Source organism: Ambystoma mexicanum, chromosome 3p (assembly GCF_040938575.1).
Source record: "Ambystoma mexicanum isolate Mex_15411 chromosome 3p, UKY_AmexF1_1, whole genome shotgun sequence".
Taxonomy (NCBI): domain Eukaryota; kingdom Metazoa; phylum Chordata; class Amphibia; order Caudata; family Ambystomatidae; genus Ambystoma; species Ambystoma mexicanum.
In genome coordinates this window covers 738,533,270-738,553,764 of record NC_090925.1, presented here as the reverse complement: position 1 = coordinate 738,553,764, position 20,495 = coordinate 738,533,270, and the positions used below count along the sequence as shown (strand labels likewise).

The following is a 20,495-nucleotide window of genomic DNA, read 5'->3' as shown; positions in this document are numbered from 1 at the left end:
GGACCAGCAATGGCAATGGAGGGAACGCGTATAGAAACAGGCCCTCCCAGGGGAAGGAGAAAGCATCGCCCATGCTCCTCGGCTGGGGAAACCTGCTGGCAAACCTCCGGCACTTGGAGTTCGTTGCCGTCGCGAACAGATGGATCTGGGGTGTGCCCCACCGTCGGAAGAGGCGGTCCACTAAATCCTGTCGAAGTTCCCACTCGTGGCACGAGCGCAGCTCTCTGCTGAGCGAGTCGGCGATGGTGTTTTTTATCCCTGCCAGATGAAACGGCACCAGAAACATCCATTGGGCGACGGCCCAATGCCACAGATCCTGCGCCTCCTTGGACAGGGCTGGGGATCTGGTCCCGCCCTGCTTCCTGATGTAGAACATGGTGGTGGTGTTGTCGGTGAAGATCCTCACCACCTTGCCCTTGAGGGACGTAAGGAAGGACCTGAGGGCCCAAAACACTACACGGAGCTCCAGGACGTTGATATGGAGGGACTTCTCCGTCGGAAGCCAAAGGCCTCTCGCGTGCAGATTTTCGGTGTGCGCTCCTGACCCTTCCAGGGAGGCATCCGTGGTCACTGTCTCCTGGTGGCCGGGGATCTGGAAGTCCATGCCCGCCGTCAGATGCGCGCGGGTGCCCCACCACCGGATCGCTCGTCGGAAATTCTCGCCGAGTGTGATCTCTCCTCGAAGCTGCCCGTTGTCTGGATCCAACACGCGTCCAGGAACTCCTGCAACGGGCGCATCCGGAGCCTGCACAGGCGGATGAGATAAATGCAAGAAGACATCATTCCGAGGAGGGACTTGATGGACCTCACCCTGGCCACGTCCGCAGCCAGCATCCGCTGCACCTTGCCCAAGATGGCCCTCGTCCTTTCCTCCGACAGAGAGGCCAGAAGCGACACTGTGTCGAGCTTCGCTCCCAGAAACATTGCGTCTTGCGCGGGTACCAGGTGGGACTTGGCGTAGTTTATGGAGAATCCCAGGTCCGTGAGTAGTTGGACGGTCCTTGCCGTGTGCTCCACGGCGAGCTCCTTCGTCTTTGCTCGGATGAGCCAGTCGTCCAGGTAGGGGTAGACGTGGATCCCCTCTCGGCGCAGCTGCGCCACCACCGGTGCGAGGCACTTGGCGAACACCCGGGGTGCCGACCTCAATCCGAAGGGAAGGGCTTTGAACTGGTAGTGACGCCCTTGGACCACGAACCTGAGAAACTTCCGGCGTCCCTTTAGGATGGGAATATGGAAGTAGGCATCCTCCAAATCCAACGACGACAGGAAATCGCCCTCCTCCAGTTGACTCAGGACGTGTTGGAGGGTGACCATCCGGAACTTCTGTGCCTTGATGAATTTGTTCAGACGTCGTAGGTCCAGGATGGGACGCCATCCTCCCGTCTTCTTCTTCACGAGGAAGTATCTTGAGTAAACTCCGGAGCCCCGAAGCCTCTTTGGGACGAGCTCGATGGCACCCTTCTTGAGCATCGCCTTTACCTCCAAGAGAAGTTGAGGGACGTGATGTTCTTTCCTGACCACAGGGGGGACGCGCGGGCACCTCTTTAGAAACTCGAGTGCATGACCCTGAGCTAGGGCGTCCAGCACCCAACGGTCGGTGGAGATGGACTCCCACACGCTGACGAAGCTCGCCAGCCGGCCTCCCACCGGGGTGCTTCGGTGGGGGCCCGACCCCACGGCCGGTTCAGTCCTGCTTCGACGAGGCTTTGCCGCCTTGTCCTCCTTGGTGACGACGGCGGGGTCCGCCTGACTTGCCTCGTCCCCTGTAAGCTTCCTGTGACGACGAACGGGCCGCTTGACGGTAGGTGGAAAATCCGCCGCTGGAACCTTTGGAGGCACCCCGTTTGCCTCCGCCGCTCCGAAAGGGCGGCCGCCGCTGCTGGAGAACCCCAAGAGCCCGGGCCGTCTCTGTGTCCGCCTTGATGGCTTGAAGGGAATCGTCCACTGTTTTCCCAAACAGGTTGTTTCCGTCGAACGGCATGTCCAAGACTCTGGTCTGCACGTCCTGACGGAAGTCAGTAGCCTTGAGCCATCCACGCCGCCTAAGGCACACGCCGTTGCCCAACTGGCGAAATCCAGTGTCAGCGATGTCCGTCGCAATCGTAATGGCGTGGTCCGACGCCACCTCTCCTTCCTGCAAGATCTCTAGGGCTTCCGCCCTCTTGTCGTCTGGTAGAAAGTCCAGCAGGGGGGCCAGTTTGTACCACAACTCCCTGTCGTAGCGGGCTACGATAGCCAAGTTGTTGGCCGCCTTAATCGTCGCCGCTGCCGACGAGATGCCTCTGCGTCCCATCGTGTCCAATTTCTTTCCCTCGCCGTCCGGCGGGGAGGTCGACGTAGAGGCCGCACCCCACCCACCCCCCCCGCTTTCTTTCTGGCCGCCGCGGAGACGACCGAGTCCGGGGTCGGCTGTGCCCGAAGGCACAAGGGGGCCGCGTCCGGGACCCGGTACTTCTTCTCGTACCGATCCCTTCTAGCCGGCGTCGTGGATGGGTTCTTGAGAGCGAGGCCCTCATCCCAAATATCGTCTAGTAGAGGTACAGCGAGGACCGTCTTCCTCTTGGCCTTGCGCCGTTGATAAAGGAAACCTTCCTTCTCTTCCGGGCAGAGCTGGAAAAGCTCGAATGCCCTGGCGATCATGGAGTGAAACGATCCAATCTCGTCGGGCGGGGAAGCCCGGGTGGGAGGTGACGGGAGATCCTCGTCGTAAACCTCGTCGTCTGTACCCGTCGCGGCCATGTCAGTCCCCGTATCATCCCCACGTGTCGTGGACGGGGAGGAGGGCTGAACAGGGCACGATGGCTGAAAAGGAGGTGGAGGATGAATCCTTCTTCTCTTAGGGGGAGGGCTCCCAGAAGTGCCTGGCTCCGGGTCCCCCGTCGGGAGCAGTTCCTCCGTTGGTGGTCACGGCAGTCTCGTCCTTCTCTCCGAGCATAAGGACTGTATAGCCAACAAAATGGCCGCTGAGTTGTCTTGCGGCACTGGTTGAGGGGAGTCCGACGGGCAGTCAGAAGCCCCGTCGGCACCCTCGACATTCTCGTCGTCTCCTACGTTGGGGTCCCTCCCGACGGGCTGGTCTTCTTCCACGCCAACGCCGTGACTTAAGACTTCGATCAGCTCCTCCTCAGAGGTTGAGGCCGAATCCACGACGACCTCCTGCCCCCCCCCTTTTTCTTCTCTGTCGGAGGTTTCACGGGGGTCCTGTCGATGGGCATGAAAGAGGACTCCCTCCACGGTGGCAGGGAGACTCTGGGCCCCGAGGTCGCCACCACTGGTGTAGCCTCCACAGGCTGAGCCAGGGCCGCCGCGACTGTCTCGATAGAGGCCTTGGCCGGGTGGATTAAGGCTTTCACCACCTTAGGTGCGCTCACCGCCTTCTCCTTAGGGGGAGGGTCACCGCCTCGCTCCCCCTCCGATGGGGCCTTCAAGCTCAACCGGGGTCTGTCCAGGAGCTTCGCCGGGTGCTCGGCCTTCCTCTTACCCGAGCCAGAGCGTTGGCTCGTGGTTGATGGCGCCGGGGAGGATGCGCCCTGCCTGGCACCCGTAGAGCCCGACTGTTCGGCGCTCCCGGTGCCAGCGGACTCGCGGTGCTTGGCCTTCTGTTGGACCCCCATCGCCGGGGCGCCCTCAAAGGTCTTAGAAGACCGCTCAGACTTCTTCTTCTTGCCTGACAGGCTCTTTCCTTCCAGCCAGTTGGCGAGACATTGATGGCGGTCCTTCATGGTCCGCTCCGACATATTGCGGCAAAATGCACAGTCCTTCTCCACGTGCGTCTTGTCCTCATGTAGGCAGTAAAGGCAAAGGGAGTGTTCGTCCTCCTTAAAGACATTCTGAAGCTGGCATCAAGGGCAGACCCTGAACAGCTTTCCGGGCGTCGAGCTTCCCATCTCCTGGGCCATGTCCGAGATGGGCCTGAGAAACTTCTGGAGTCCTCCATAAGCGTGGCTCGATGAAATCTTCACCCTTGAGTGGCGTAGACGAATCCGACACGGGTCCCCGTTAATCAGATGAAGAAACGGTGGAGCTTGAGACTCTTTTGACCGAAAAGAGACATTTTTCTGAGAAAACATGTGAAAAAAAGCACTAACGCTCGAGAGCAATAGCGCGAGGATCCCAACACTTGAACGTGCGGTAAAAATCTGAAGATGGCTGCCAGAGGCGGGGCTTAAGTAGAGGGCAGTCATTGGCTGTGGTCAGTATGACGCAGAGATCAGTGATTGGTTACTACTACGAAAGACAGATCAGAAACGAAACTGATACTGATTTTTTCTTTACCGAGGATTCCCAGCCTGACGACGGGGAATATTCATGAGCATGTGAATCCATGCCAGACCCCATGCTGGAGAACGTCAAGTATGGCGGCTTGCAAGATGGGGCCTGGATCTCTCCCACCCGTCGTGCGGAGGTGATGGCCACGAGAAACGCTGTCTTCCACGACAGAAACTTCAACGGTGCCGAATGCATAGGCTCAAATGGGGGCCCCATGAGCCTGGTCAGCACCACTTTGAGCTCCCACGCCGGGGCAGGGGCTTTCACATGCGGGAATGATCGGAACAATCCTTTCATAAATTCCTTCACCAGTCGATGAGACCACAAGGACGCCCGTCCCGTAGTTCTGGTGTATCGTGAGATGGCGGGCAGATGTATTTTGATGGAAGCGTGAGCCAGTCTTGGCCAATGACAGTAGGTACGGCAATACTTGAGGGGCCGTAATCCGCAGAGGGTTAATCTTCTGTGCACGGCACCAGACAGAGAACCACTTCCGTTTATGTCCGTAGCACTTGAGAGTTGAGGACGCCCTGGCCTTTGCAAGAACCTCTCTGCAGTCGGCCGGGATGTCGTACCCTCCAAACTCTAGTGCTGCAGGAGCCAGGCCTGCAAGTTCAGCGACTCTGGGTTGTGGTGAAGAATGGCGCCGCCTTCTATGGAGAGAAGATCTGCGTCCGTTGGCAGCTTGACTGCAGTGGACGTTGACAAGTCCAGAAGGTCCGGGAACCAGATCTGTCTCGGCCACGCCGGTGCGACGAGGATCATCCTGCACCGGGACCTTTTGAGCTGGTTGATGAGCCGGAGCAGCAACGGCAGCGGAGGGAATGCATACAGAAATAGGCCGTCGCAGGGGAATGAGAAAGCATCGCCCATGCTCCTCGGCTAGGGGAACCTGCTGGCGAACCTCCGGCACTTGGAGTTCGTTGCGGTCGCAAAGAGATCGATCTGGGGTTCGCCCCATCGTCGGAAGAGTCGATCCACTTGATCCTGGCGTAGTTCCCACTCGTGGCACGAGCGCAGCTCTCTGCTGAGTGAGTCGGCGATCGTGTTTTTTATTCCTGCCAGATGAAGAGGCACCAGAAACATCCCTTGGGCGAGGGCCCAATGCCACAGATCCTGGGCTTCCTTGGATAGGGCAGGGGATCTGGTTCCGCCCTGCTTCCGGATGTAGAACATTGTGGTGGTGTTGTCGGTGAAAATCCTCACCACCTTGCCCTTGAGGGACGGAAGAAAAGACCTGAGGGCCCAGAACACTGCGCAGAGCTCCAAGATGTTGATGTGGAGTGACTTCTCCTCCGGGAGCCAAAGGCCTCTCGCGTGAAGATCTCCGGAGTGCGCTCCCCAACCTTCCAGGGAGGCATCCGTCGTCACCGTCATCTGGTGAGCTGGGGTCTGAAAGTCCGTGCCCGTCGACAGAGAGTGGGTACCCCACCACCGGATCGCCTGACAAAACGTCTCGTTGAGGGATCCTGTCCTCGAAGCTGCCCGTTGACTGGACCCAGCGGACGTCCAGGAACTCTTGTAAGGGGCGCATCCGAAGCTTAAGGCGCACCAGATAAATGCAGGAGGACATCATCCCGAGGAGGGACTTGATAGATCTTACCCTGGCCATGTCCGTGGCCAGCAGATGCTGCACCTTGCCCAGAATGGTCCTGGTTCTTTCCTCCGACGGGCGAGGCCCGCCGCGCCACTGTGTCGAGCTTGGCTCCCAGAAACAGGGTGACTTGCGAAGGAACCAGGTGGGATTTTGGAAAGTTGATGGAGAATCCCAGGTCCGTGATCAGCTGGACCGTCTTCGCAGTGTGCTCCACGGCGAGCTCCCTTGTCCTTGCCCGGATGAGCCAGTCGTCCAGGCAGGGGTAAACGTGGATCCCCTGTAGGCGCAGCCGCGCCGCCACCGGTGCGAGGCACTTGTTGAACACCCTGGGTGCCGACTTCAATCCGAACGGGAGGGCCTTGAACTGGTAGTGCCGCCCTTGGACCACAAACCTTCGGAACCTTCGGTGTCTTTTTAGAATGGGGATGTGGAAGTACGCATCCTCCAAGTCCAACTACGACAGGAAATCGTCCTCCTCCAGCTGTCCCAGCACGTGCTGGAGGGTGACCATCCGGAACTTCTGTGCCTTGATGTACTTGTTCAGTCGTCGCAGGTCCGGGATGGGGCACCATCCTCCTGTCTTCTTTTTTACGAGGAAGTACCTTGAGTAAACTCCAGAGCCCCAAAGCCTCTTTGGGACAAGCTCGATGGCACCCTTCTTGAGCATCGCCCTTACTTCCAACAGTAGTTGAAGGACGTGATTTTCCTTCCTGGCCGCGGGTGGAACGCGAGGGCACTTCTTCTGAAACTCGAGGGCGTGCCTTTGGGCCAGGGCGTCCAGCACCCAACGGTCAGTGGAGATGGACTCCCACACGCTGACGAACCTCGCCAGCCGGCTTCCCACCGGGGTGCTTCGGCGGGGACCCGACCCCACGGTCGGTTCAATCTTGTTTGGAGGCCGCCTTGCCTCCTTGACCTCCCTGTCGACGACGGGCACTACCTGACTTGCCGCGTCCCCTATAGGCTTCCTGGGACGAAGATCTTGCCGCTTGGCGGTACGTGGAGGAGCCACTGCCGGATCCCTTGGAGGCACCTTGTCTGCCTCCGGAGCTCCGAAAGGACGGCCGTCGTTGTTGGAGCACTCCCAGTGCCCGGGCAGTCTCCGTGTCTGTCTTGATGGCCTGAAGGAACTCATCAACTGCCTTCCCGAACAGGTTGTTCCCGTCGAAGGGCATGTCCAAAACCTTGGTTTGTACGTCCTGGTGGAAATTCCGTCGCCTTGAGCCATCCTCGTCGTCTCAGGCAACCGGTGTTGCCCAACTGACGGAAACCTGTGTCGGCGATGTCCGTTGCCACCGTGATGGCGTGGTCTGAAGCAATCTCACCTTCCTGTAGGATTTCAAGGGCCTCGGCCCTTTTGGCGTCCAGAAGGAAGTCCAACAGAGGGGCATTTTTTGAACCACAACTCCCTGCCGTAGCGGGCTACCATAGCCAGGGCGTTGTCCGCCTTGATAGTCGTCGCTGCGGATGAGATGACCCGTCGTCCCATCGTGTCCAGCTTCCTGCCCTCGCCGTCTGGCGGGGAAGTTGATGACGAGGCCGATGCCCCCCTAGCTTTCTTCTTTGCCGCCGCCGAGACGACCGAATCCGGGGTAGGTTGCGCCCGAAGGCACAAGGGGGCAGCGTCGGGGACCTGGTACTTCTCGTACCGGTCCCTCTTTGCCGGTGCCATGGCAGGGTTCTTGAGGAGGGCGAGCCCCTCATCCCAGATGTCATCAAGAAGTGGTACGGTGAGGACCGTCTTCCTTTTAGCCTCGCGCCGTTGGTAAAGGAACCCTTCCTTCTTCTCTTCTGGGCAGAGCTGGAAGAGCTTGGATGCCCTGGAAATCATGGCATGAAAGGATCCAATCTCGTCGGGTGGGGACGCCCGAGCAGGGGGCAAGGGGGGACACGTCCCGTCGTCGCCTCCGTCGTCATCTGTACATGTCGTAGCCGTGTCCGTACCTGTATCATCCCCGTGGGTAGTATACCGGGGGGAAGGCAGAGCAGGCCGCAGAGGTGGGAGAGGTGGCGTAGGATGCGTCGTCCTCCTCTTATGCGGTGGACTTTCCGAAGGTCCTGGCTCCGGTTACCCTGTCGGGTCTGGCTCAGGTACCTCCGTCGGGGGGAGGGGCAACCTTGTCCTTATCTCAGAGCATAAGGACTGAATCGCTGACAAAATGGCCGCCGAAGTGTCCTGCGGCGGGCAGCACCATCGCTCTCGTCGTCGCCCTCGTCGGGATCCCTCCCGATGGGCTGGGCCTCTTCCACGACTTCGGTGAGCTCTTCTTCAGAGGTCGTGTCGGTATCCACGATGGCCACCTGCCCCTCCCACACATTTTCCAACGAGGACTTCGTGGGGGTCTTCTCAATGGGCCTGAAAGACGACTCCCTCCGCGGTGGCAGGGAGACTCTGGGTCCTGAGGTCGCCTCCACTGGTGTAGCCTCCACAGGCTGAGCCAGGGCCACTGCGACATTCTCAATCGAGGTCTTAGCAGGGTGAATTAAGGCCATCGTCACCTTCTGTACGCCTGGGGCCTTCACCTTGGGGGGAGGGTCCGACCTCGCTCCCCCTCTGCCGGAATCTTCGAAATCGACAGGAGCCTCTCCAGAAGCTTCGCCGGGTTCTTGGACTTCCTCTTAGCCGAGCCAGAGCGTTGGCTCGTGGTTGATGGCGCCGGGGAGGAGGCGCCCTGCCTGGCAGCCAAGGAGCCAGACCGTTTGGCGCTCCCGGTGCCCGTGGACTTGCGGTGCTTGGCCTTTTGTTGGGCCCCCGTCGCCGGGAAGCCCTCACAGGACTTATAAGATCGCTCTGACTTCTTTTTCTTCTTCTCGCCTGACGGGCTCTTCCCTTCCAGCCAGTTGGCGAGACGGAGGTGGCGATCCTTCATGGTCCGCTCCAACATGTTCCCACAAAACGCACAGTCCTTCTCTGTGTGTGTCTTATCCTCATGGAGACAGTAGAGGCATAACAAATGCTCGTCCTCCTTGAAAACATTCTGAAGATGGCATCCAGGGCAGGTCCTGAACAGCTTCCCGGGCGTCGAGCTTCCTTTCTCCTGGGCCATGTCCGGGGTAGGCCTCGGAACTTCTGGAATCCTCCAAAAGCGTAACTCGACAAAATCTTCACCCTTGAGGGGCGTAGAAAACTCCCAAACGGATCCCTGTTGTTCGGATGTAGAAACGGTGGAGCTTGAGGCTCTATTTAACCGAAAAATGAGAATAAAAATATCCTGAAAAAGCGCGAAAACGCAGCAAAAGCTCGAGAGCTAAGCACGAGGACTCCCAACACTTGAACGTGCGGTAAAAATTTGAGGATGGCTGCCAGAGGCGGGGCTAAGGGAGAGGGCAGTCATTGGCTGGGGGCAGTGTGACCCAGAGACCAGTGATTGGTTACTACTAAGAAAGACAGATCAGAAACCAAACTGATTTTTTTTTCTATACCGAGGATTCAGGGCCTGACGGGAAATATTCATGAGCATGTGAATCCATGCCAGACCCCATGCTGGAGAAAAGTATTGCCTATGGTTTTTGTCCCCAACTCTCGTGTTAATTCATGTGCTAATTGTGTTTGACTACGGTAACTTTTCTTCTCGCAGGTACGCTTCTCTTTCGTAAGACTGAACTGTCATTACAACAAAAAGTGACCACGTAATTACCCCCGCTAACGTCTTTGTTTAACAAAACCGGTCTGTCAAATCCAAAGGTACTTACCTTGAATTGTCCTGCACAAGGGGAATTGGTTGTGTGTAGTGTATTTGAAGTGTGGTTTTAATTTAATAGAAGTAAAGTGTTTTGTGAACAGATGGTCTAAAAATAAATGTACTTTTACTTTTTAACCAAAAACCTCGAGTCAGTGTTTGCTTGAGTTACAGTAATTGTAGTCCTTTGTGCAATCTCTACTACTGCTCATTTGCTCTTGAGATAAGTCTGGCTGCTCCGCTACTGCTATCACTTTAACATAGTAGTACAGGCTTGTACCAAAGGTGAAATTGTACTACCACCTGTAGTCTTAATCTTGTGTAGTGGTCCCTAAGGGCACTGCCCAGGATTCTGTCTAACAACTGCGTCAGCAATGTCCGTGGCCACTGTGATGGCATGGTCCGATGCCACCTTGCCCTCCTGCAGGATCTCCAACGCTTCTGCTCTATTGTCATCGGGAAGAAAGTCCAGGATGGGAAAGATTTTAAACCAGAACTCCCCATCGTAGCACGCCACGATGGTGAGGGCGTTGGCCGCCTTGATGGTCGTCCCTGCTGATGTGATGACTCGTCATCCCATGGCGTCCAATATCTTCCCCTCGCTGTCCTGGGAAGAGGTCGTTGACGCAGCAGAGCCAGAAGATTTCTTCCTCGCCGCCGCCGGGACTACCGGCTGGGACCTCAAACACTTGGGTGCAGAGTCTGGCACCATGTACTTCTTTTCGTACTGGTCCCTCTTCTCCGGGGCCGAGGATGCTTCATATGGGACAGCTCCTCGTCCCAAATGTCGTCCAACAGATGGATCGACAGCACCGTCTTCCTCTTTACCTCGCAGCGTTGGTACAAGAAACCCTCTTTCTTCTTTTCCATGGGGATCAGCTGAAACAGGTCAGAGGCCCTAGAGATCATTGCATGGAACAAGCCTATCTCGTTGGACGGTGAGGCTCTGGGCGGCGGAGACAGGAGGTCTTCTAACCCGCCGTCGTCGTCTGTGCCCGTTCCAGTCATCATCGTGTGCAGGGTCTTATCCTCCCTCAGTGGAGGGTAGGGGGGTGACGGGTCAAAAGGCGGTGGAGGGTGAACTCTCCTCTTCTTGGTAGAGGGCGCACCTGATGGCCCGGTGCCATGGAATCTTTAGTCAGCGGAAGGGGCATCCTCGTCCGAATCTCCGAACACAAGGTGTGGAGTGCCTGGAGAATGTCCACCGAAATATCCGCTGGGGGTTGAGATGGTTGCTAAGGTGGCGGAATTGGGAGCGACGGAGGCAGCGGTGTAGGGTTCTTCAACTCCTCCACGGCCTGATTCTCCTCGTCGGTCTTGCTGCCACTCTCAAAGTCTCCCTCATCGGGGTCCTTCCCATAGTCCTTGACAAATTTATTTTCTAAAATGGTCTGGAGAGTATAAAGCTCTGTTAGGGAGAATTCTCTGTTTAGGCTGAATTTCCTAACCTAGTGAGTCCCCCAGCAGCTTTGCTGGATTTTTGGGGGTTTATTTTTTTCTCCTGCCAAGAGTGAGACTCTTTTACCCTCACTCTTGGGCATGATTTGAGTGTGTTCCTTTGACTCTAGATGTGTTTAATGGGCTATGGGTGTAACGCTCACCTGATTCTCGCAGAGGCGCCGGTCTTGACTGGGCGACTACCGTATCTTCAAAGGTGATGTGCAGCACCCGGTTGGCTCTTTGGGCTGGACCTCTGTGCCCTGTATGCCTGACGTGCAGAGAGGATGTCTTAGGTAAGTGAATGCCGAGCTCTCCATCTGCCTTGGGGCATGGTGCTGTAACCAGTTCCTTCACTGGATAGGTAGCGCAGGCCTCTTGACTTCAGAGGACTGCCGTCCGTCGTTTACTGCACGAACGGTAAGTTTCGAGTAACTCAAATGTCTTTAAAGTCTTTAATAATGATGTCTCTTGTTTTGCAGGGTTCCGGCGATGGCGGATAACGGGCTGAAGTGAATTGAAGATGGAGCCCGTGTGATGAATAGAAGCGCCTGGAAGCACGTAAGTAAGCGCTTGTTGCCAGCTTCACGATGCATTCCAACTGTCTTTTATTTTGCAGGTACAAGTTCGGAGCGGCTGCAGGGTGCCGGGATACCCACTGGGTTAGATGTGGAAAGGAGTAATGGCACGTGAGTATTAAAGTTCCCCAATGTCTTTAAACACACCTTGTTTTGTCTTTCAGATGCGGGATGCAGCGCCGACGGCCTCCGGAGCGTGCGAAGAGTTGGTAAGCTTTTGTCTTTCAGATGCCGGAATGCAGTGTGAAGACCTCCAGAGCGCACGAAGAGTAGGTAAGCCTTTGCCTTTCAGATGCCGGAATGCTAACCTGTTCTTTCTTGTCTTTATAGGAGTTGCTGAAGACTGGATTCAGGATGGTAAGCCTTTTTCCTTAGGCCCAGGACCGGATGCAGAAGACACGATGAGCGTTCTGCTGCAGAGGGTGCAGAATAACGCAAAGCAAGATTCATCCACCGGGTGTGGTTTAAATAGCCTCCTGCAGTGCTTAGGTGTCTCCTTCCACAGCCACGCCTAAGTAAGAAAAGAGTTCCTGGTAAGAAAAGAGTTCCTGCCTTCCAGAAGAGTTCCAGTGTTCTGAATCTAGGGAGTGGCTCCAGCCCCACCCAACAGGAAAAGTAGTTCCAAACAGAAGAGGATCAGAGACTCAACTGGCAGGCAAGTAAGCAGCATGGTCTGCTGCAGGTAAGTCCACCCAAGCATTATGAGCCCGGCGCTTCCAGCGCTGGGACTGGGCATATTTATGAGCCTGGTGCCACTGGCGCCAGGACTGGGTCCAAAAGGTCCCAATTGGGACTGGTTGGCACTCGGAACCTGGGTTATGGATCTGCTTCCAAGGGAATTGGGAAAACCCTGACCTTTTGGAAGCAGAGACCATGACAATGGGGTCTTTTACTCCATAGGGCTTCATGTGTTTTTGCGATGCGTGTTACCCAGCACCCTCAGTGCAGTAACACAGGGGTGTCATAGTGACTCCCCAGTATAGACTCCATACCCTGGGACTGACTACTGCCTCCCAGGACATGTAAAGTCACCATTGACTTTACTAGTCTTGAATTCTGAACAGAACCAGTACAAACCATCATATTGTGGACGTACTGGCTGGGGCAATTCGATTGCCCCTGGGTCTGTTAGTCGAGGGAGCACGTCTCCGTCCCCCCTGATCGAGTTTTGGCTGGTGGCAGTGGATACTACTTTTTATATTCAACCGCGAATATTTCTCTATGGGATTTTCCCATTGTTCGAGGCTACTATCTTTATTTATTTAATTACGATAGCCTCGAACATACCGCTGGTTTATTTAATTATTATTAATTCTCCGGTTGGTATTTTTTGCCAAAACTCGGTTCTAAAATGGCGTTTGTGTTCTCTTCTGTGACTCCAACCCAAGTCGAGCCCTTTGTTCCACTTTTTGGCGGGTTTCTCCACAGAAGCCCTCCAAAGTGGTGCCACTCTGTCTGGGTTACTTAGGAGGGGTGGAGGGGCATTTAGGCACCCTGGACTGAGTTGCCTAGGCAACTCAAGTCGCACTCCGTCCTGATTGGCCCAAGTGGTGAGCCGGCCGGCTCACCACTTAGCATGTTTGAGTGACAGCTAGGCTGAGTGAATGGGGGTTTTCTGCATAAAAGCAGGGCTTTAAAAGCAGGGCTTTGGGGACTGGAACTGCAGAAGTCGCCACAGGACCTAAGAATCTGACGAGGGAGAAGCTGAGCCGACCTGCCACAACGACACCACCGGTGGAGCCCTGCTGGACCGTCTCACCACTTTTCCCAACGACAGAGGAGATCTCCCGCCGGAGAGTCTTCTTTCTTTGACTGGTGAGGATAACCAGTTTCACTGTCTTTTCGCCTTCCCGACACATCTCGTGGCCGCCTTGCCTGTGCCAAGCACCCTGGCAACCGGAATCTCACATTTTACCACGACCGCGAAATAAAGGGTAATACCTTTAACCAGAAAACTCTGCGGCTGGTTTCTTCCCTGGCAGTGCAACGACCTTCATCTTTCGTCCAAGTCGAGAGCTTCTCTTCCCCTGGAAGACGACGAGACTTGCACCCGCTGCCAGGAACAAATGCCACCACTGGAGGATCCTTCCCACTTAAGGTACTGTGTCCCGCCTGGCTTCCCTTGCCACCGACTGTACGGGGTAGATTTAGCCCCCGGCTTTCGAACCTGGGTTAGCCTGGGGCACACTGGCTAAACTTTTCTGAGCCTCTCTAAACTCTTTTCAAACTATCTGCAAGACTTTCTAACCCTAGTGTAAATGTGTGATCTTGGGCGCATTTGTGCTCTGCTCTCTCTAAGAGTGGGCCCAGCCTTTGGACTTTGGCTCACAAGTGACTTTTGCTCTTCTGCCATGCTAATAGTGTTCCTAAACCTTAGAGTGGTGTACCTTTCCATATTCTGTCTTTTTCCCTCCCTTCTTCATAAACTTATTGGAGTGCCATCTACAGTGAAGCGCTCACCTCTGTATGGAAATAAGTGGTGTTAACTAAGACTTATCTGATAAGGAATAAGGGTTGTATATATTAGAATAGTAACTGTGTTTAGAGTGTTTTACAATAAGAGTGCTGGAGTGTTTCAGACAGTGTGTTTTTAAATAAATAAGTATATACTTTGATACCATAGCTCTGGTCAGTGTTTGCTTGTATTATTGTGTCTGAGTGCCTATTCTGTATACTTTGCATACTGCCTAACTCTTCTTGAGCGAAGTCTGACTGCTCAGCCATAGCTACCAGGTAAATCTGGGTGGTACAGACTGCTACCAAGTGGGTTTACTGCTAACACCTGTAGTCCTAAATCTTTTGCAGTGTTCCCAAAGGGAACTGCACAAGTTTCTGCCTAACAAGCTCCTTCTCAGAGGAGATGTCCGTGCCCTGCAGGACTACCATGCCGCCCACCTCCTGTTTTCAACCATGGGAGACTGTTTCGAGGAGATGATGGGCATTGCCTTCTCCGGTGTCTTCTCTATGGGCTAAAACGACGATTCCCTCCTGGCAGGCAGGGAAACTCTCGCATTGGGGGCCGCACCCTGCGAACCCGCATCAGCGGCCTTCGCTAGGGAAGCCACCACTCCTTCAATGGAAGGCTTCACCAGGTGAATCTGGGTCTGAACGACCTTGGTCGAGATTGAGGACTTCAACTTAGGGGGGTGGGGGGAGTGGGGGACCAGCGCCCGCTCCCCTTTGGTCTTCTCCACCTGGCCCATCCGGGGCTTCTCCAGAAGCTCGCCCGGATGGTCCGACTTACTCTTCTTCGCTGAACGTGAGCGCTGGCTCGTGGGTGAAGGTGCTGTAGACACAGAGCTCGCCCTGGCCGCTGGGGAGCCTGTCGCAACGGCGCTACCGCTGCCCGCAGACTCGCAGTGCTTGGCCTTATGTTGGGTCACCGGAGCGCCCTCAAAGGTCTTAGAAGACTGGTCAGTTTTCTTCTTGTGGCTGGGGGAGGCATGCTGCCGGGAGTCACCCTAGCAGGGGACTTGGCCTGGAGCCACTCTGTGAGATGCCCGTGCCGATCCTTCACGGTGCAGGGGACCATCTCCTTGCAAAACGCACAGTCTTCCTCCACGTGCGTTTGGTCCGAATGCAGACAATAGACACACAGATGTTCCGTAGGCCACATCCTGGGCAAATACTTAACAGAGGCGTCAAGTTTTCCTTCTCCTCTGCCATGTCCACGCAGGGTAAGCCTCGAAGAATCTTCAGGAATCTTAACTCGATGAAATGTAGCCCTTGAGGTGCGCTGGAAAATCCGAAAACGGTCGATGGAGCTTGTGGCTCGATTGACCGAAAAATAAAACTGGAAAAAAGTTCAAAACGCAGTAAAAAGCCCAAAAGCTAATCCCAAGGACTCCCACCACTTGAACATGCGGTACAAATCTGAAGATGGCTGCCAGAGGATGGGCTTAGGTAGAGGGCAGTATGACCCAGAGACCAGTGATTGGTTGTTAGGAGAAAGACAGTTCAGAAACGAAACAAACTGATTTTTTCTTTAAAGAGGATTCCCAGCCTGACATGGAAGATTCATGAGCATGTGAATCCATTTCAGACCCCATGCTGGAGAATGAGGAACAGCTCGTGGGCGATGGCCCATTGCCACAAGACCTGCGCATTTCTGAAGAGCGCTGGGGATCTGGTACCCCTTGCTTCCTGATGTAGAACATTGCGGTGGTATTGTCCGTGAAGACCCTCCCTTTGGGTGCACTACAATAACCCTGACCTCACCTCCTGGCAATATGAACTCAACCTATGGTATAAGTCTGTACTACACAGGTTGGTAGCATGTTGAGCAGCCAGGCTCATCTTAAGATGGGTCAATCTGAGCTGTAGGGGAGTTTTGCAGAAATTCACAGTGACAAGTATTCAAATAAACTGTTACACACAAGGTTACTTGATTAAACAATTATTAATTTATTTACCAGTCAGTTAGAATAAGCCTTCTTCAGAAGGGAGCAATATAAAACACACAAATACACTTCATAAAAAACACTCTTAGTTTTCTAAATCAGCAAATACCCACAGACACTACCTACACCCTCAGGTGACTTCAATAGCTAGGGTGCCGTACTTTCAAAACAACCATCCAATGCATAATCATTTAACCCTTTCCTGGAAGGAAGGCAAAACACATAAGCAGAAGAGATACAAGTCATTCAGGGAGCCAGGCCATCCAATCTTAAGTTAGCAAAGGTTGAGGTGAACTGAAGCACTTCTTGCAGCTAAGTAGAAAGTATTTTTCAATGTTTAAAGAGTCTTGGTAGAATAGGAGAAATCAAAGTAGGGCCACAAGCTGATTAGGCTTGTGCGGTAAAGAAGCTGCAAGCAACTCTACAAAGGCAACCGAGACAGGTCTCCAACGAGGACAAGCACGGTAGCACAGCAAGCGTTATGTTCTCAGAATTTACAGTACCTTCAGGTTGAAGAAAAAGTGCAGCAGATTACATCTGTTCCGGTGCAGCTCTGTAGATCCTGCTGTTCCTGGGACTCAGTCGTGGGGACAAGAGGGAGGACGTCTGGGGACTCCTGCACTGCAATGGGACGGTCACCGCTCGCAACCGGCAATCTTCAAACAAGTGGCATTTCGGTGTTTCAGCTCCTCGCGTTTAACGCAAATAGCAACAGCGGTTGAAGGCTGTCGAGATGGGCTTTACTTGCATCTGGGCTCCCGCACTCTGGAGGAGGCTCACGCTCGGTCAGTCCTGCTTCCTGGGAGCCCAGAGGATCTTCCTGGAGCTCTTGACCAGCTTAAAAGCAACGCACACAATCTGGTGTTCCTCTCCCTGGCTATTCGGTTCCAGCAGCAACTGCAGTGGAATTTCAACTAGCTCTGAGAGGATGTCCAGGTGTCTTACTTTGGAGTGGATTGGTCCCACCAACTCAAAAGGGAGAAGTCGTCCTTGCAGGGGGCTTCTCTGTCGATACGAATTTGGAGTTTCAGCACAGCTGCGGGGCTTCACCGGGTAAACCAACGGTCCAGGAGTTGCAGCAGGCGTCCTCTTCAAGTTCTTCTTCATTTCCTTGGTCCAGTGGTTAACTCTGCCTTCCAAGCTGAAAAACCTTTTTTTTATGCAGGTATCTCCCATTCATTACAGCCTAGCTGTCAGTCACCCTGCAGGGTGGCTGTCTTTGCCAGACAGCCAGCCGGCCAACCACCTAAGAGTGAATTCCTGTCTCGTAGGAGACTCAGCACAGGGAGTTTCGGGCACCTCCCTCGCTCCCTGCCCCCGCCAGACACCCTGGAGCCAGAGGCGGGCTTCACTCCTGAATCCTGCCAAAGACAAAATGAATAAAGGGACCGGTACCTGGTTTGGCACAGAGTAAATCTCAAGAAGGACCTTTCCACAAAGAAATGGCAAAAAAAGACAACCAGGGCCATTTTGACAAAAAAAAAGGCACCATGGGTGCTTTACCGTGGCTGCAAACGCAGCCTGTTGTAAAAGCACAGAATGGTAATAAAAAGTAAACCACTGCCACCAGCCATTCAGTAAGGAAAGGGTAACAAAATGTTACATGAGAAGCTAGAAAAAGGGGATACTAAGTAACCCGTCCAGCACCCTATTGTAAGATTGTGTGTGCTGGGTCTAGAAAGTTACAAATGTAAGTCAAGTCAATTTCACTTTACTGCGCTGGTAAACAGTAGTTTATCCCAGAGAAGGTACTTAAACCTTTCGGATATCTGAAAGACTTCCCTGTGCCACTGCACTGAAAGTGCTGTGTGACACAATGTAAAAGATGGCTATGGAGTTTGTCAGACCCCACAACCAAAAAGAAACCGTTCAAAATCCCATTAAAATACATGAGAGAGTGGGGAAAAAAAGGTCTCACTCTCTCCAGGTTAAAAAAATCAAGTCCTCCAAATCTAGCAACGTTGCTGGGGGTCTCTAAGGTAGACAGGAATTAGCACATTTCTGAGAATTCTCCCTAACACCAGCGTTTTCTCCACTGGCATAGCCGAGGCCTCCCGCCTCGGGGGAAGGGCCACTCTGGCCGCCGCCAGGGTCCCCTGTCCCGGGTCAGCCCCTTTCGCCTTCGAGATGGCAGCCGCCACGGCTTGATCGTTGAGGATGACTTCGTCTGAACCACCTGGGCCTTCAGGGGCAGGTCGGACACCTTTCCCCTGCGCCTTGGTCTTCTCTGGCTTCTCCCGCAGCTTCGCTGGGTTAGCCGATTTTCTCTTCGAGGAGGAGCTGGAGCAATGACTGGAGATGGAGGCAGATGGCGAAATCAATGAGACCTGCCCGTCGCAGGGACCTGCTTTCATGGCGACCCGGACGGAAACAGACTCGCAGGGCTTGGCCTTGTCTTGGGCCCCCACGGATGGAGTGCCCTCAAAGGACTTAGAAGCCTGCTCCTCGGACTGGCCGGTCTTGCGTGAGGCATGCCCCTGCTTCCCGCACGGGGTAGAGGCCTTGGCGTTGAGCTACGCTGCCAACCTACTGCGACGGTCCTGGTTGGTGCTATTGGAAAACCCAAGGCAAATTTCACAATTCGCTTCCCTGTGGTCCGGAAGAAGACAGAGGCACTGGGAGTGTTCATCTCCCACAAACACTTTCCTCAATCCGTGGCTGGAGCAGAGCTTGAAGAGGGAGCCTCCCTCCTTCTCCGACATGGTCCGGCGGGCGGTGTATACCCGATGGCCTTCTGAAATCTTCAATGAAACTCAACGATTCTTGCCCTTGAGGTACGTTGAAAGACGCCGACAAACGGATACCCGCTTGCCTGTCAAAGGAACGAAAGAGCACACAGGCTTTATTTGACAAAAATAGAAACATTTTTATTGAAAAAGTGCGAAAACCGTAGAATATCTCACAGAGCAAAATTCGAGGACTCCGAAAACTTAAAACTTACAGTAAAAATCTGAAAATGGCTGACAAAAGGGGGGCTTAGGGCAGTATGACCCAGAGTTCAGCGATTGGTTTAGAGGGGTAATACAGTTTGTAAGTAAAACTGTATTTAAAAACAGAGGACTCCATCTCTCTTCTGCCTTCGCAACGGTCAACCCTAATATTCTGCTCAACCATGTGCGTGATAACCTGGGTATCACCGATCTGGCTCTAGCCTGGCTGATCTTTCATCTCTGATCGACCCTTCCAGGTCTAACTTGGGTCCTTTCTTTCATCTATCTTCCTTTCTACCTGCGGTGTTCCCCAGGAGTCTAACCTCTCACCCTGGCTCTTAAACCAATATCTGGCAGCTCTCACCAATCGCATTGCCATTTTCTGCTCAAAGTTTCAGTGTTATGCTGACGCTCAACTCATTTTCAGGCTTCCCTCTGCCACCTCTTCTCCTTCTCTGATCTCCGATTGCCTATCTGCCATTCAGGATTGGTGTTCCGCCAATAAACTCTGCCTGAACGCCAGCAAGACTGAGATCCTCATCGGTACATCTTCACACTCCTTTCCTGACACTCTCTGGCCGGCCTCCTTTGGCCCTCCTCTTACCCCCACCTGCGGGGATAAGAACCTCAGGGTAATCTGACTCCACGCTTTCCTTCTCTGCCCACATCTCTGGTGTCTCTAAAAAGTCTAACTTCCTACTGCAACTCGTCAGAGGTATTCTGCCTTTCCTCTCCTTCCCCCAGAAGCTCACCGTCTCTCGAGCCCTGGTACTCTCTAGGTTGGATTATTTCAACAGCCTCTTTCTAAATCTACCTGCTTCTACTGTCCACCCTTTGCAACTTATCCAAAACAGGACTGAGATTTGTCTATGACCTCCATCCCTGGGATTGTATCTCTCCAGCCCTGAAATCTCTTCATTGGCTCCAATGGCTGCAAGAATCAAATTAAAGACCCTTTGCATTGTCCACAAGGCTTTCTGGGGCCTGGGTCAAAAATAATTTCAGCTGTCCCTCCGTAAATACCTTCCCTCCCGAGCTCTTCGTTCCTCTAACTCCCCCAGGGTCAGTCGTTTTTCAAAAAAACGAGCTGGGGGTAGATGTCGGTCTTCAGCTGGGGCCTCCCTCTGGAACAGCCTCCCTGCCACAAAAACTTGGAGACCCATATCCGGTTCCGGAAGCACCTCAAGACCCTCTCTCTTTGCTTTTGCTCCTCCGCTCCCCTGCTGACCTGTTCTGTCTTGGCATCGTGCACCTGATTTACCCTCTAACTTCAGGCCCAGGTACCTGTTCACCCTGCCACCCACCCTGACTGCCCCCGTCTATTGCCTTAAATCTAGCAGTTGCCGCTCGCCGGCTGCACTACCACCGTTTGCTGCTTTTATTATTGATGTACTTATTTATTTTTATTCCTTTTTCTCAGCACTTTCCACTTTTCCCTCTCCCATGCACTTGCACATTCTTATTGCACTGGGCCTAGTTAAGATTGTTGTTTTTGTTCTCCCCTGTTCCCCTCCCTTGCCTCGTCGGGCTCGAGCGTGATACAAATAAAATATCAATCAAACTGTATTCCAGTCTGGGCTCCTATGTTGTTTACAGGCCACAAA

At 54.1% G+C, this 20,495-nt stretch overlaps 1 protein-coding gene across 2 annotated transcripts in view; it reads right to left on the bottom strand.

The window, feature by feature from the left end:
- Positions 1–20,495, bottom strand: part of SRCAP (Snf2 related CREBBP activator protein) — a 2,075,623-nt gene that overhangs the window by 797,455 nt on the left and 1,257,673 nt on the right. The window lies entirely within an intron of this gene.